We start from the raw sequence: 12,577 nt of genomic DNA on the forward strand, positions 1-12,577 counted from the left end.
CACAGGGTCACTGCAGAGGAAATTCCAGGATATTGGTATTTAGATTAATGTGTGTGTACATATTACAATCTCCTCAGTAATCCATTCCGATCAGTTGTGAGAGAGACATACCTCTGACTCACTAGACCAGAGAGAAAGATATACCCACTTTGATCTCTCTAATGTCTCCATATAGACTGTTTAACCCAGATGTTGTGGACCTAAATAAGGCTCTGGTTTGGGGATGTGTGTGGACAGTATGTGCACCTAACATGGAGGACACTAGCCATCTACAGGTGGCTGGAGAGAAACTACTGCCCATTCCCTTGTACTGGCAGATGGCCTACAGTGGCTTGCGAAAGTATTCAACCCCTTGGCATTTTTCCTATTTTGTTGCCTTACAACCTGGAATTAAAATGTATTTTGGGGGGGTTTGTATCATTTGATTTACACAACATACCTACCACTTTGAAGATGCAAAATATTTTTTATTGTGAAAAACAAGAAATAAGACAAAGAAACTGAAAACTTGAGCGTGCATAACTATTCACCCCCCCAAAGTCAAAACTTTGTAGAGCTGCAAGTGTCTTGGGGTATGTCTCTATAAGCACATCTAGCCACTGGGATTTTTGCCCATTCTTCAAGGCAAACTGCTTCAGCTCCTTCAAGTTGGAAGGGTTCTGCTGGTGTACAGCAATCTTTAAGTCATACCACAGATTCTCAATTGGATTGAGGTTTGGGCTTTGACTAGGCCATTCCAAGACATTTAAATGTTTCCCCTTAAACCACTCGAGTGTTGCTTTAGCAGTATGCTTAGGGTCATTATCCTGCTGGAAGGTGAACCTCCGTCCCACTCTCAAATCTCTGGAAGACTGAAACAGGTTTCCCTCAAGAATTTCCCTGTATTTAGCTCCATCCATCATTCCTTCAATTCTGACCAGTTTCAAAGTCCCTGCCGATGTGTTCTCGGAGTGATGAAAGGTGCTGGGTTTGCGCCAGACATAGCGTTTTCCTTGATGGCCAAAAACCTACATTTGACCAGAGCACCTTCTTCCATATGTTTGGGGAGTCTCCCACATGCCTTTTGGCAAAAAACGAACGTGTTTGCTTATATTTTTCTTTTAAGCAATGGCTTTTTTCTGGCCACTCTTCTGTAAAGCCCAGCTCTGTGGAGTGTACGGCTTAATGTGGTCCTATGGACAGATAATCCAATCTCAGCTGTGGAGCTTTGCAGCTCCTTCAGGGTATTTCTTTGGTCTCTTTGTTGCCTCTCTGAATAATGCACTCCTTGCCTGGTCCGTGAGTTTTGGTGGGCGGCCCTCTCTTGGCAGGTTTGTTGTGGTGCCATATTCTTTATTTTTAATAATGGATTTAAAGGTGCTCCGTGGGATGTTCAAAGTTTCAGATATTTTTTTAGAACCCAACCCTGATCTGTACTTCTCCACAACTTTGTCCCTGACCTGTTTGGAGAGCTCCTTGGTCTTCATGGTGCCGCTTGCTTGGTGGTGTTGCAGACACACGTGGACTTTATTTCACACATTATGTGACTTCTGAAGGTAATTGGTTGTACCAGATCTTATTTAGGGGCTTCATAGCAAAGGGGGTGAATACATATGCACGCACCACTTTTCCTTTTTACATTTTGGACTATTTTGTGTATGTCCATTACATAAAATCCAAATAGAAATCTATTACAGGTTGTGATGCAACAAAACAGGAAAAAAGCCACGGGGGATGAATACTTTTGCAAGGTACTGTACATGGCAAAAACAGAGACACATAGAACAGTGTGTATGTGGGCGCGTCCTCGCTTATTTGTTGTGCATGGTGCATTGCCAGCCGGGACAGCAGATGTGAATGCACTGCCTGACTGGCTCTGTCTGCCCAAGAGAGAAAGAGAGAGGAGAGTGGACTGCCGCAGAGAAAAAGAGAGAGGCCTGCCCCAGAGAGAGAGAGAGAGGAGAGAGAGAGAGGAGAGAGGACTGCCCCAGAGAGAAAGAGAAAGGAGAGTGGACTGCCCCAGAGAGAAAGAGAGAGGACAGCCCCAGAGAGAGAGAGAGGGGAGAGAGGACAGCCCCAGAGAGAAAGAGAGAGGAGACAGGACTGCCCCAGAGAGAAAGAGAGAGGAGAGAGGACTGCCCCAGAGAGAAAGAGAGAGGAGACAGGACTGCCCCAGAGAGGAGAGAGAGGACTGCCCCAGAGAGAAGGAGAGAAGAGAGGACTGCCCCAGAGAGAAAGAGAGAGGAGAGAGGACTGCCCCAGAGAGAAAGAGAGAGGACTGCCCCAGAGAGGAGAGATGACTGCCCCAGAGAGAAAGAGAGAGGAGAGAGGACTGCCACAGAGAGGAGAGAGAAACAGAAAGAGAGAAACAGAAAGTGAGAAACAGAAAGAGAGAAACAGAAAGAGAGAAACAGAAAGAGAGAAACAGAAAAAGAAGAAAGTCTTCATTATTGTTTGTGGAATAGTTTTTTTCTCCCTCCACCCAGTCGTTTAACAGTGTTTATGTTGCCTAATAAGGTTAAACCTGCAGTTTGGATTATAACAGAACTTCACTCACACACAAACAGGCAGACAGACTGGCACTGAACTGAACATCTCTCTCTCTCTGTGTGTGTGTGTGTGTGTGTGTGTGTGTGTGTGTGTGTGTGTGTGTGTGTGTGTGTGTGTGTGTGTGTGTGTGTGTGTGTGTGTGTGTGTGTGTGTGTGTGTGTGTGTGTGTGTGTGTGTGTGTGTGTGTGTGTGTGTTTAAAGGCTAAAAAGAGACACACACACTCTCCCACTCTGTCCTTGTAAACCATGGCAACAAAATGGATGCAGCTCATTGAAGAACAATTCATTTTCTTTCTGACAGAGAAGACAATTGGTAACAGAGCCTAATGTCTCCTAAAGGTTTCAACATGTCACATATAGATTACAAACCACATAGTATATCATTACAGCAGTATGTACCGGTATGTTAGCTAGGTAGCGTAGCACCCCGTATTATCAGCATATTCAACAGCGTTTAAGACATATATTACCTTCAACAGTGTTATCTTGTGATCAAACCATCAATGTTTTGTGATTATTGGTGTCATAAAAATGTTAGCTAATGAGTTAGCCATTAGCATGTTTTACATTTCAGTGGAAATACTACTACTATCAGCTTTTTGAAAAGCGGTTTAGCAAAAATAATACATCCCGTATTATCGGTATACGATCCCCAGAGATTGGCCACCTTACTTGAAGTTAGGGGTTGTCCGATGTTGGGGGAAAATTAGCTACCTAACGTTAGTTGGCTACTAATACATCAAACTTGCCAGTATATTAACTATATGCTAACTAACTACCTAACGTGAGTTGGCTACTAATACATCAAACTTGCCAGTATATTAACTATATGCTAACTAACTACCTAACGTTAGTTGGCTACTAATACATCAAACTTGCCAGTATATTAACTATATGCTAACTAACTACCTAACGTGAGTTGGCTACTAATACATCAAACTTGCCAGTATATTAACTATATGCTAACTAACTACCTAACGTGAGTTGGCTACTAATACATCAAACTTGCCAGTATATTAACTATATGCTAACTAACTACCTAACGTTTATTGACTTGGTTATTCCTATCTTTCTTAGCTGTGGTAAAGTCGTTGTCCTCAATGGACATCCAGGTGCTTTGTAAATCCGCTCTGGCTATCTACTCCTATTTCAGAGCACTCTCGTCTGAGTGTACCAGAGCGCAGAATAACTGATGGATTTACGAACGCTCAACACACGTTGAATATGGCTAGTGTCAGTAAACATCGGCCAAAAAACCCTAATTAAATTGTTGCCAGCAGCAGCTACAGTCACCAACGCTCTGGATAACATGAAAACCTAACCAGCTCTGCTAGGGGGAGTGAAATGGTCAAAGTGAGGTGTTCTCTCATTTGTGTCTGGAAGTAGCTAGCAAGTTAGCCAATTAGCTTGGCTGACTGCTTGACTGCCGTTGTAAAGTCAGAATGCTCGAATCAACCCCATACTCCTCGGTGAAAGTGTCCAGTGCAGTGTGCACTCTGACCGCTCCCAGAGCAAAGCACTCTGAATCTACTAATGGACAATCTGACAACACTCTGAATCTACTAATGGACAATCTGACAACACTCTGAATCTACTAATGGACAATCTGACAACACTCTGAATCTACTAATGGACAATCTGACAACACTCTGAATCTACTAATGGACAATCTGACAACACTCTGAATCTACTAATGGACAATCTGACAACACTCTGAATCTACTAATGGACAATCTGACAACACTCTGAATCTACTAATGGACAATCTGACAACACTCTGAATCTACTAATGGACAATCCGACAACACTCTGAATCTACTAATGGACAATCTGACAACACTCTGAATCTACTAATGGACAATCTGACAACACTCTGAATCTACTAATGGACAATCTGACAACACTCTGAATCTACTAATGGACAATCTGACAACACTCTGAATTTACTAATGGACAATCTGACAATACTCTGAATTTACTAATGGACAATCTGACAACACTCTGAATCTACTAATGGACAATCTGACAACACTCTGAATCTACTAATGGACAATCTGACAACACTCTAAATCTACTAATGGACAATCTGACAACACTCTGAATGTACAAATGGACAATCTGACAACACTCTGAATCTACTAATGGACAATCTGACAACACTCTGAATTTACTAATGGACAATCTGACAACACTCTGAATCTACTAATGGACAATCTGACAACACTCTGAATCTACTAATGGACAATCTGACAACACTCTGAATCTACTAATGGACAATCTGACAACACTCTGAATTTACAAATGGACAATCTGACAACACTCTGAATCTACTAATGCACAATCTGAACACTCTAGAATTTACGAACGCCCAGAGTGCACTCTGGCACTCCAGATTGACTTTAAGAACACACCCGAAGTCGTAAAATGTCTAGCTAGTAATTTGTTTTGCTAACAAGCTACCAAGAGGTTGCATAGCAACAGCATCAACTTCCGGTAGACAGGTGAAGTACTAGCACACTCAACTGAAAGGATACCATTTGTTTACAGTATACTAAAATGAACTAATAGTATGTAGTATATACTCATTTTGTAGTATACAGTATAATAGTATGGGTATTCTAACACAGCTGTGTTTGTTTATGTGAACTAGCTAGTTAGTGAGCATTAGATGGCAAACTGCAGGAATGACAAATGACTCTTTTTCCCAGGAGACCTCACGTAACTCCTCTGCTTTCAGTAGTGAACAACATCAGGATCATTCAGACTAGCTGCGTTCAGTGGTGCCACAATCTGTCATAGAGAGAGAGATCTCCACGGAACAGAATAGTGATGCTGAAATGAGAAAATATTTTTTTCATACAGTATATATCCCTGAGGTGGCGAATAGAGGCCTGTTCAAAAACTGACACACACACACACACAATGTTTTGACTGATGTTTTTCCACTGATTGCTTTCTCAGCGGAAGATCAAATAGTAGAGGTGTTGATTGTTTTTTGAGTTGATATATTTCTCTCTGTCTGGTCTCCCCACCTTATCAAATGTATTTTCTCTCTGTCTGGTCTCCCCACCTTATCAAATGTATTTTCTCTCTGTCTGGTCTCCCCACCGTTTCAAATGTATTTTCTCTCTGTCTGGTCTCCCCACCTTATCAAATGTATTTTCTCTCTGTCTGGTCTCCCCACCTTTTCAAATGTATTTTCTCTCTGTCTGGTCTCCCCACCTTATCAAATGTATTTTCTCTGTCTGGTCTCCCCACCTTATCAAATGTATTTTCTCTCTGTCTGGTCTCCCCACCTTATCAAATGTATTTTCTCTCTGTCTGGTCTCCCCACCTTATCAAATTTATTTTCTCTCTGTCTGGTCTCCCCACCTTATCAAATTTATTTTCTCTCTGTCTGGTCTCCCCACCTTTTCAAATGTATTTTCTCTCTGTCTGGTCTCCCCACCTTATCAAATGTATTTTCTCTCTGTCTGGTCTCCCCACCTTGTCAAATGTATTTTCTCTCTGTCTGGTCTCCCCACCTTTTCAAATGTAGTTTCTCTCTGTCTGGTCTCCCCACCTTATCAAATGTAGTTTCTCTCTGTCTGGTCACCCCACCTTGTCAAACAGCTGATTTTGTGGATCAACACAATTATTCTCCTTGAAGAGAAGTGTCTTTATTACAGATATTACATTCATTTTACACATACATACATTTTGAATTTAATAACTCTTTTGACTCATCACATACGCTGCTGTTACTGTTTATTATCTGTCACTTTATTGCTAGTTATACCTACCTCAATTACCTCATATCCCTGCCCATCCACTTGGTACTGGTACCACGTGTATGTAGCCAAGTTATCCTTACTCATTGCGTATTTATTCCTCGTGTTATTATTTTTCAATTATTTATATATTTTTCTCTCTGCCTTGTTGGGAAGGGCCCGTTAGTAAGCATTTTACTGTTAGTCTACACCGGTTGTTTACAAAGCATGATTTGAAACTTTGACTTTGATTAAAGGCAAGAATAAAGGCATACTAGTAGTATTCCTCGCTGCTGCTCGAGAGTCTACACATTATTGGTGATGCGACACATCATCTCACTGGCTTCTTGTGGTGATTGTGGACTACAGGAAAAAGAGGACCGAGCACGCCCCCATTCTCATCGGCGGGGCTGCAGTGGAGCAGGTTGAGAGCTTCAAGTTCCTTGGTGTCCACATCACCAACAAACTAACATGGTCCAAGCACACCAAGACAGTCATGAAGCGGGCACGACAAAACCTATTTCCCCTCAGGAGACTGAAAAGATTTGGCATGGGTCCTCAGATCCTCAAAAGGTTCTACAGCTGCACCATCGAGAGCCTCCTGACTGGCTGCATCACTGCCTGGTATGGCAACTGCTTGGCCTCCGACCGCAAGGCACTACAGAGGGTAGTGCGAATGGCCCAGTACATCACTGGGGCCAAGCTTCCTGCCATCCAGGACCTCTATACCAGGCGGTGTCAGAGGAAGGCCCTAAAAATCGTCAAAGACTCTAGCCCCCCTAGTCATAGACTGTTCTCTCTAATACCGCACGGCAAGCTCCAAGAGTCTTCTAAACAGCTTCTACCCCCAAGCCATAAGACTCCTGACAAATGGCGACCCCCCCCCTCCACACTGCCACTCTCTGTTGTCATCTATGCATAGTCACTTTAATAACTCTACCTACATGTACATACTACCTCAACTAACCTGTGCCCCCACATATTGACTCTGTACACCGGCACCCTCCTGTATATATTGTTATTTTTTACTGCTGCTCTTTAATTACTTGTTACTTTTATCTCTTATTCTTATCCATATTTTTTTGAAACTGCACTTTTGCTTAGGGGCTTGTAAGTAAGCATTTCACTGTAAGGTCTACACCTGTTGTATTTGGCGCATGTGATTGATAACATTTGATTTGATTTGATTCTTCTTTAGCGAGCACTCATTGGCTATTGTCATTCACTGTTCTCAAAACTTGTCATTGCACATCTCACACTACAAGAGCACTGTCCATTTTCTACTGATAAAAATCTAACATTTTTGAAAATATCGGGATGTCTGGTTTAGCTCAAAGAAGGGATCGGAACTCCTTAAATTGAAGGTACTAGAGCTTACCGTTGCCCCTAGTGGTGCTGTCCTGTATTTAGGGACACAGCTCCTGCATGAGCTCCAAAGGTTTTATGTATATTGGGCACACAGGAACAACTCTACGGTTAAGTTCAGGCATTATTTCTGACTAGATTAAGTTAAGGGTTAAGGTTTGGTATCAGATGATGTGAGCAGAGTGGGGCTGGAGTGGATCGAGGAACAAAGCTTGCATAATTTGGCTGGAGCGTGGAGCATCATTTGGCTGGAGCGTGGAACGTAATTTGGCTGGAGCGTGGAGCGTAATTTGGCTGGAGCGTGGAGCGTAATTTGGCTGGAGCGTGGAGCGTCATTTGGCTGGAGCGTGGAGCGAATTGTAAAAAAATAAATGTAGTGTCGGCCTTCTCTCTCGCTCCAGTTTAGCTCCGTACCGCTCAACCACAGCACTGGTCATGCTCTGTGGAACATTTTTCATTTCCTTCATCACTGTTATTTGAATTAGACATATTCTGTTGTATTCAGACTACACCAACACTAATGCAGAGATGTTGATATGAGTCAACCAAGAATAGGTCACACAGTAGCTGATAGCGAGACAACCAATAAGCACATGCAACAGAGAAGTTCAGATTTTATATAGGCTATTGTTAAAGGTGCAATATGCAGAAATTTATCCACCATATCCTGGTTGCTAAAATTGGAATAGCTTGCTTGTTTTCTCACAAATTGAAATTAGGCAATGTATAATGTAGAGAATCGTTGTGCCATCTAAATGACTGCGAAATATATTTTCAATAACCAAAAATATAGTATTTTCAGCTGTTTGAAACTAGTGTACAAAACTGAAAGGGATGGATACAAATGTACATAACGGGTATCTGGAGGAAAATGAGGGAGGGTCATGCTTTTAAATTTCAGTCCAGGAGAGAAGCACAGAGCAAAGTTATATTTCTAGATGGCTGCTGGGATGGTGTAAATGCAACTAGACTACATTAGGCTACACACTGTAATGGATATTCCAACCCTGAGCTCCGGCCTGCTCTGCTCTTGCTGATCCAAAAGTGTTTGTGTGCTGCCTAACCAATGGCTGTGCTGTGTAGGCCTACAGTGGCAGTTCAGGAGGGGAGTCAAAGGCTTCTACCAATTTTTTTTGTTGTTGATTAGGCCTAGCCAACAAAATGCACTAACTTGCACGTGGACTAGCTTAAAGCCTATGTTCTGTTCAGCTTGAGAAAAAGTGTGAAAATGAGAGAGAGGACCGGAAGTTAACTACGATAGCTTGCTACTACTATAATATACAGTTGAAGTCAGAAGTTTACATACACCTTAGCCAAATACCTTTGAACTCAGTTTTTCACAATTCCTGTCATTTAATCCTAGTAAAAATTCCCTCTTTTAGGTCAGGTCACTTTATTTTAAGAATGTGAAATGTCAGAATAATAGAAGAGAGAAGGATTTATTTCAGCTTTTATTTATTTCATCACATTCCCAGTGGGTCAGAAGTTTACATACACTCAATTAGTATTTGGTAGCATTGCCTTTACATTTTTTAACTTGGGACAACCATTTCGGGTAGCCTTCCACAAGCTTCCCACAATAAGTTGGGTGAATTTTGGCCCATTCCTCCTGACAGAGCTGGTTTTGCAACAACTTTGGAAGTATGCTTGGGGTCATTGTCCATTTGGAAGACCCATTTGCGACCAAGCTTTAACTGATGTTTTGAGATGTTGCTTCAATATATCCACATCATTTTCCATCCTCATGATGCCATCTATTTTGTGCAGCAAAGCACCCCCGCAACATGATGCTGCCACCTCCGTGCTTCACGATTGGGATGGTATTCTTCGGCTTGCAAGCCCCCCCTTTTCCTCCAAACATAATGATGGTCATTATGGCCAAACAGTTCTATTTTTGTTTCATCAGACAACAGGACATTTCTCAAAAAACTACGATCTTTGTCCCCATGTGCAGTTGCAAACCGTAGTCTGGCTTTTTTATGGCAGTTTTGGAGCAGTGGCTTCTTCCTTGCTGAGCGGCCTTTCAGATTATGTCGATATAGGACTCGTTTTACTGTGGATATCGATACTTTTGTACCTGTTTCCTCCAGAATCTTCACAAGGTCCTTTGCTGTTGTTCTGGGATTGATTTGCACTTTTCGCACCAAAGTACGTTCATCTCTAGGAGACAGAACGCGTCTCCTTCCTGAGCGGTATGACGGCTGCGTGGTCCCATGGTGTTTATACTTGCGTACGATTGTTTGTACAGATGAACGTGGTACCTTCAGGCGTTTGGAAATTGCTCCCAAGGATGAACCAGACACATGGAGGTCTACAATTATTTTTCTGAGGTCTTGGCTGATTTCTTTTGATTTTCCCATGATGTCAAGCAAAGAGGCACTGAGTTTGAAGGTAGGCCTTGAAATACATCCACAGGTACACCTCCAATTGACTCAAATGATGTCAATTAAGCCTATCAGAAGCTTCTAAAGCCATGGCATAATTTTTGGGAATTTTCCAAGCTGTTTAAAGGCACAGTCAACTTCGTGTATGTAAACTTCTGACCCACTGGAATTGCGATACAGTGAATTATAAGTGAAATAATCTGTCTGTAAACAATTGTTGGAAAAAGTACTTGTGTCATGCACAAAGTAGATGTCCTAACCGACGTGCCAAAACTATAGTTTGTTAACAAGAAATTTGTGGAGTGGTTCAAAAACTAGTTTTAATGACTCCAACATAAGTGTATGTAAACTTCCGACTTCAACTGTATATATTTTTTAACAATATGTTTCTTGCCTATTTTTCAGAGTTATTGACCTCACAATAAGCCAGATTTGAGTAACTTACATTGTAGTGCTGAAACTTGAAGCAGCAGCAGTCTCACAATAATTTGAAATGGACAACTCATGGTGCTGAAAGTTTGAAAATTCGAGTAGGCATAATTCATTTCAACCGTCTTAATTTTTATTATTCTTCACTAACAACAAGAAGGCTTTGTGTTGGAGCCAATTTCTTCCTATTTAAGAAATAAGAGGTAGACCTACCTGTTTGACAGATGAAATGAGGCTATAGGCTGATGTATACATAGATTTGTCAGTCAATTCCTCCACCTACCATACACTCTCTAAATAACCTTCGTTAAATTAAAACCAAGACTCGAATTGAGGGGGTATGAGAGGGTATGCCATTATTAAAGAAAATGTCCAAAAGCACAGGCCTAACCCTGGTTAGCTTTTGTAGATTTAGAACAAAATAGAACTGATCCGATAACCTGAAGTGATCTATTGATCTATAACAGGGGGGGGGGGGATTTTTTGGTTCAGTATATTTCATATCCATAGACACACGCACATTTTCACTAACTACAACTAGAGTTCAGTGTGTCAAATCGGCAGGCCTGTTGTCCGGACCTCTGGCAGTCTATGGGGGTGCCACAGGGTTCAGTTCTCGGGCCGACTCTTTCTCTGTATATATCAACGATGTCACTCTTGCTGCGGGTGATTCTTTGATCCACCTCTACGCAGACGACACCATTCTGTATGCATCTGGCCCTTCTTTGGACACTGTGTTAACTAACCTCCAAACAAGCTTCAATGCCATACAACTCTCCTTCCGTGGCCTCCAACTGCTCTTAAATGCTAGTAAAACTAAATGCATGCTCTTCAACCAATCGCTGCCCGCACAAGCCCGCCCGACTAGCATCACTACTCTGGATGGTTCTGACTTAGAATACGTGGACAACTACAAATACCTAGGTGTCTGGCTAGACTGTAAACTCTCCTTCCAGACACACATTAAGCATCTCCAATCCAAAGTTAAATCTAGAATCGGCTTCCTATTTCGCAACAAAGCCTCCTTCACTCATGCTGCCAAACATACTCGACTTCGGCGATGTCATCTACAAAATAGCTTCCAATACTCTACTCAGCAAACTGGATGCAGTTTATCACAGTGCCATTCGTTTTGTTACTAAAGCACCTTATACGACCCACCACTGCGACCTGTATGCCCTAGTCGGCTGGCCCTCGCTACATGTTCGTCGTCAGACCCACTGGCTCCAGGTCATCTACAAGGCTATGCTAGGTAAAGTGCCGCCTCATCTCAGTTCACTGGTCACGATGGCTACACCCACCCGCAGCACACGCTCCAGCAGGTGTATCTCACTGATCATCCCTAAAGCCAAAACCTCATTTGGACGCCTTTCCTTCCAGTTCTCTGCTGCCTGCGACTGGAACGAATTGCAAAAATCTCTGAAGTTGGAGACTTTTATCTCCCTCAACAACTTTAAAAATCTGCTATCCGAGCAGCTAACCGATCGCTGCAGCTGTACATAGTCCATCTGTAAACTACCCACCCAATTTACCTACCTCACCCCCCATACTGCTTTTATTTATTTACTTTTCTGCTCTTTTGCACACCAGTATCTCTTCTTGCACATGATCATCTGATGATTTATCACTCCAGTGTTAATCTGCTAAATTGTAATTATTCGATTTATTGCCTACCTCATGCCTTTTGCACACATTGTATATAGATTCTCTTTTTTTTCTACCATGTTATTGACTTGTTTATTGTTTACTCCATGTGTAACTCTGTGTTGTCTGTTCACACTGCTATGCTTTATCTTGGCCAGGTCGCAGTTGCAAATGAGAACTTGTTCTCAACTAGCCTACCTGGTTAAATAAAGGTGAAATAAAAAATAAAAAAAATAAAAAAATACCCTCGTAAAACTGACTATCCTACCGATCCTTGACTTCGGCGATGTCATTTACAAAACAGCCTCCAACACTCTACTCAGCAAATTGGATGCAGTCTATCACAGTGCCATCCGTTTTGTCACCAAATCCCCATATACTTCCCACCACTGCGACCTGTATGCTCTCATTGGCTGGTCCTCGCTACATATTCATCGCCAAACCCACTGGCTCCAGGTCATTTATAACTCTTTGCTA

Source organism: Salvelinus alpinus, chromosome 25, assembly GCF_045679555.1.
Source record: "Salvelinus alpinus chromosome 25, SLU_Salpinus.1, whole genome shotgun sequence".
In the NCBI taxonomy this organism is placed as follows: Eukaryota; Metazoa; Chordata; class Actinopteri; order Salmoniformes; family Salmonidae; genus Salvelinus; species Salvelinus alpinus.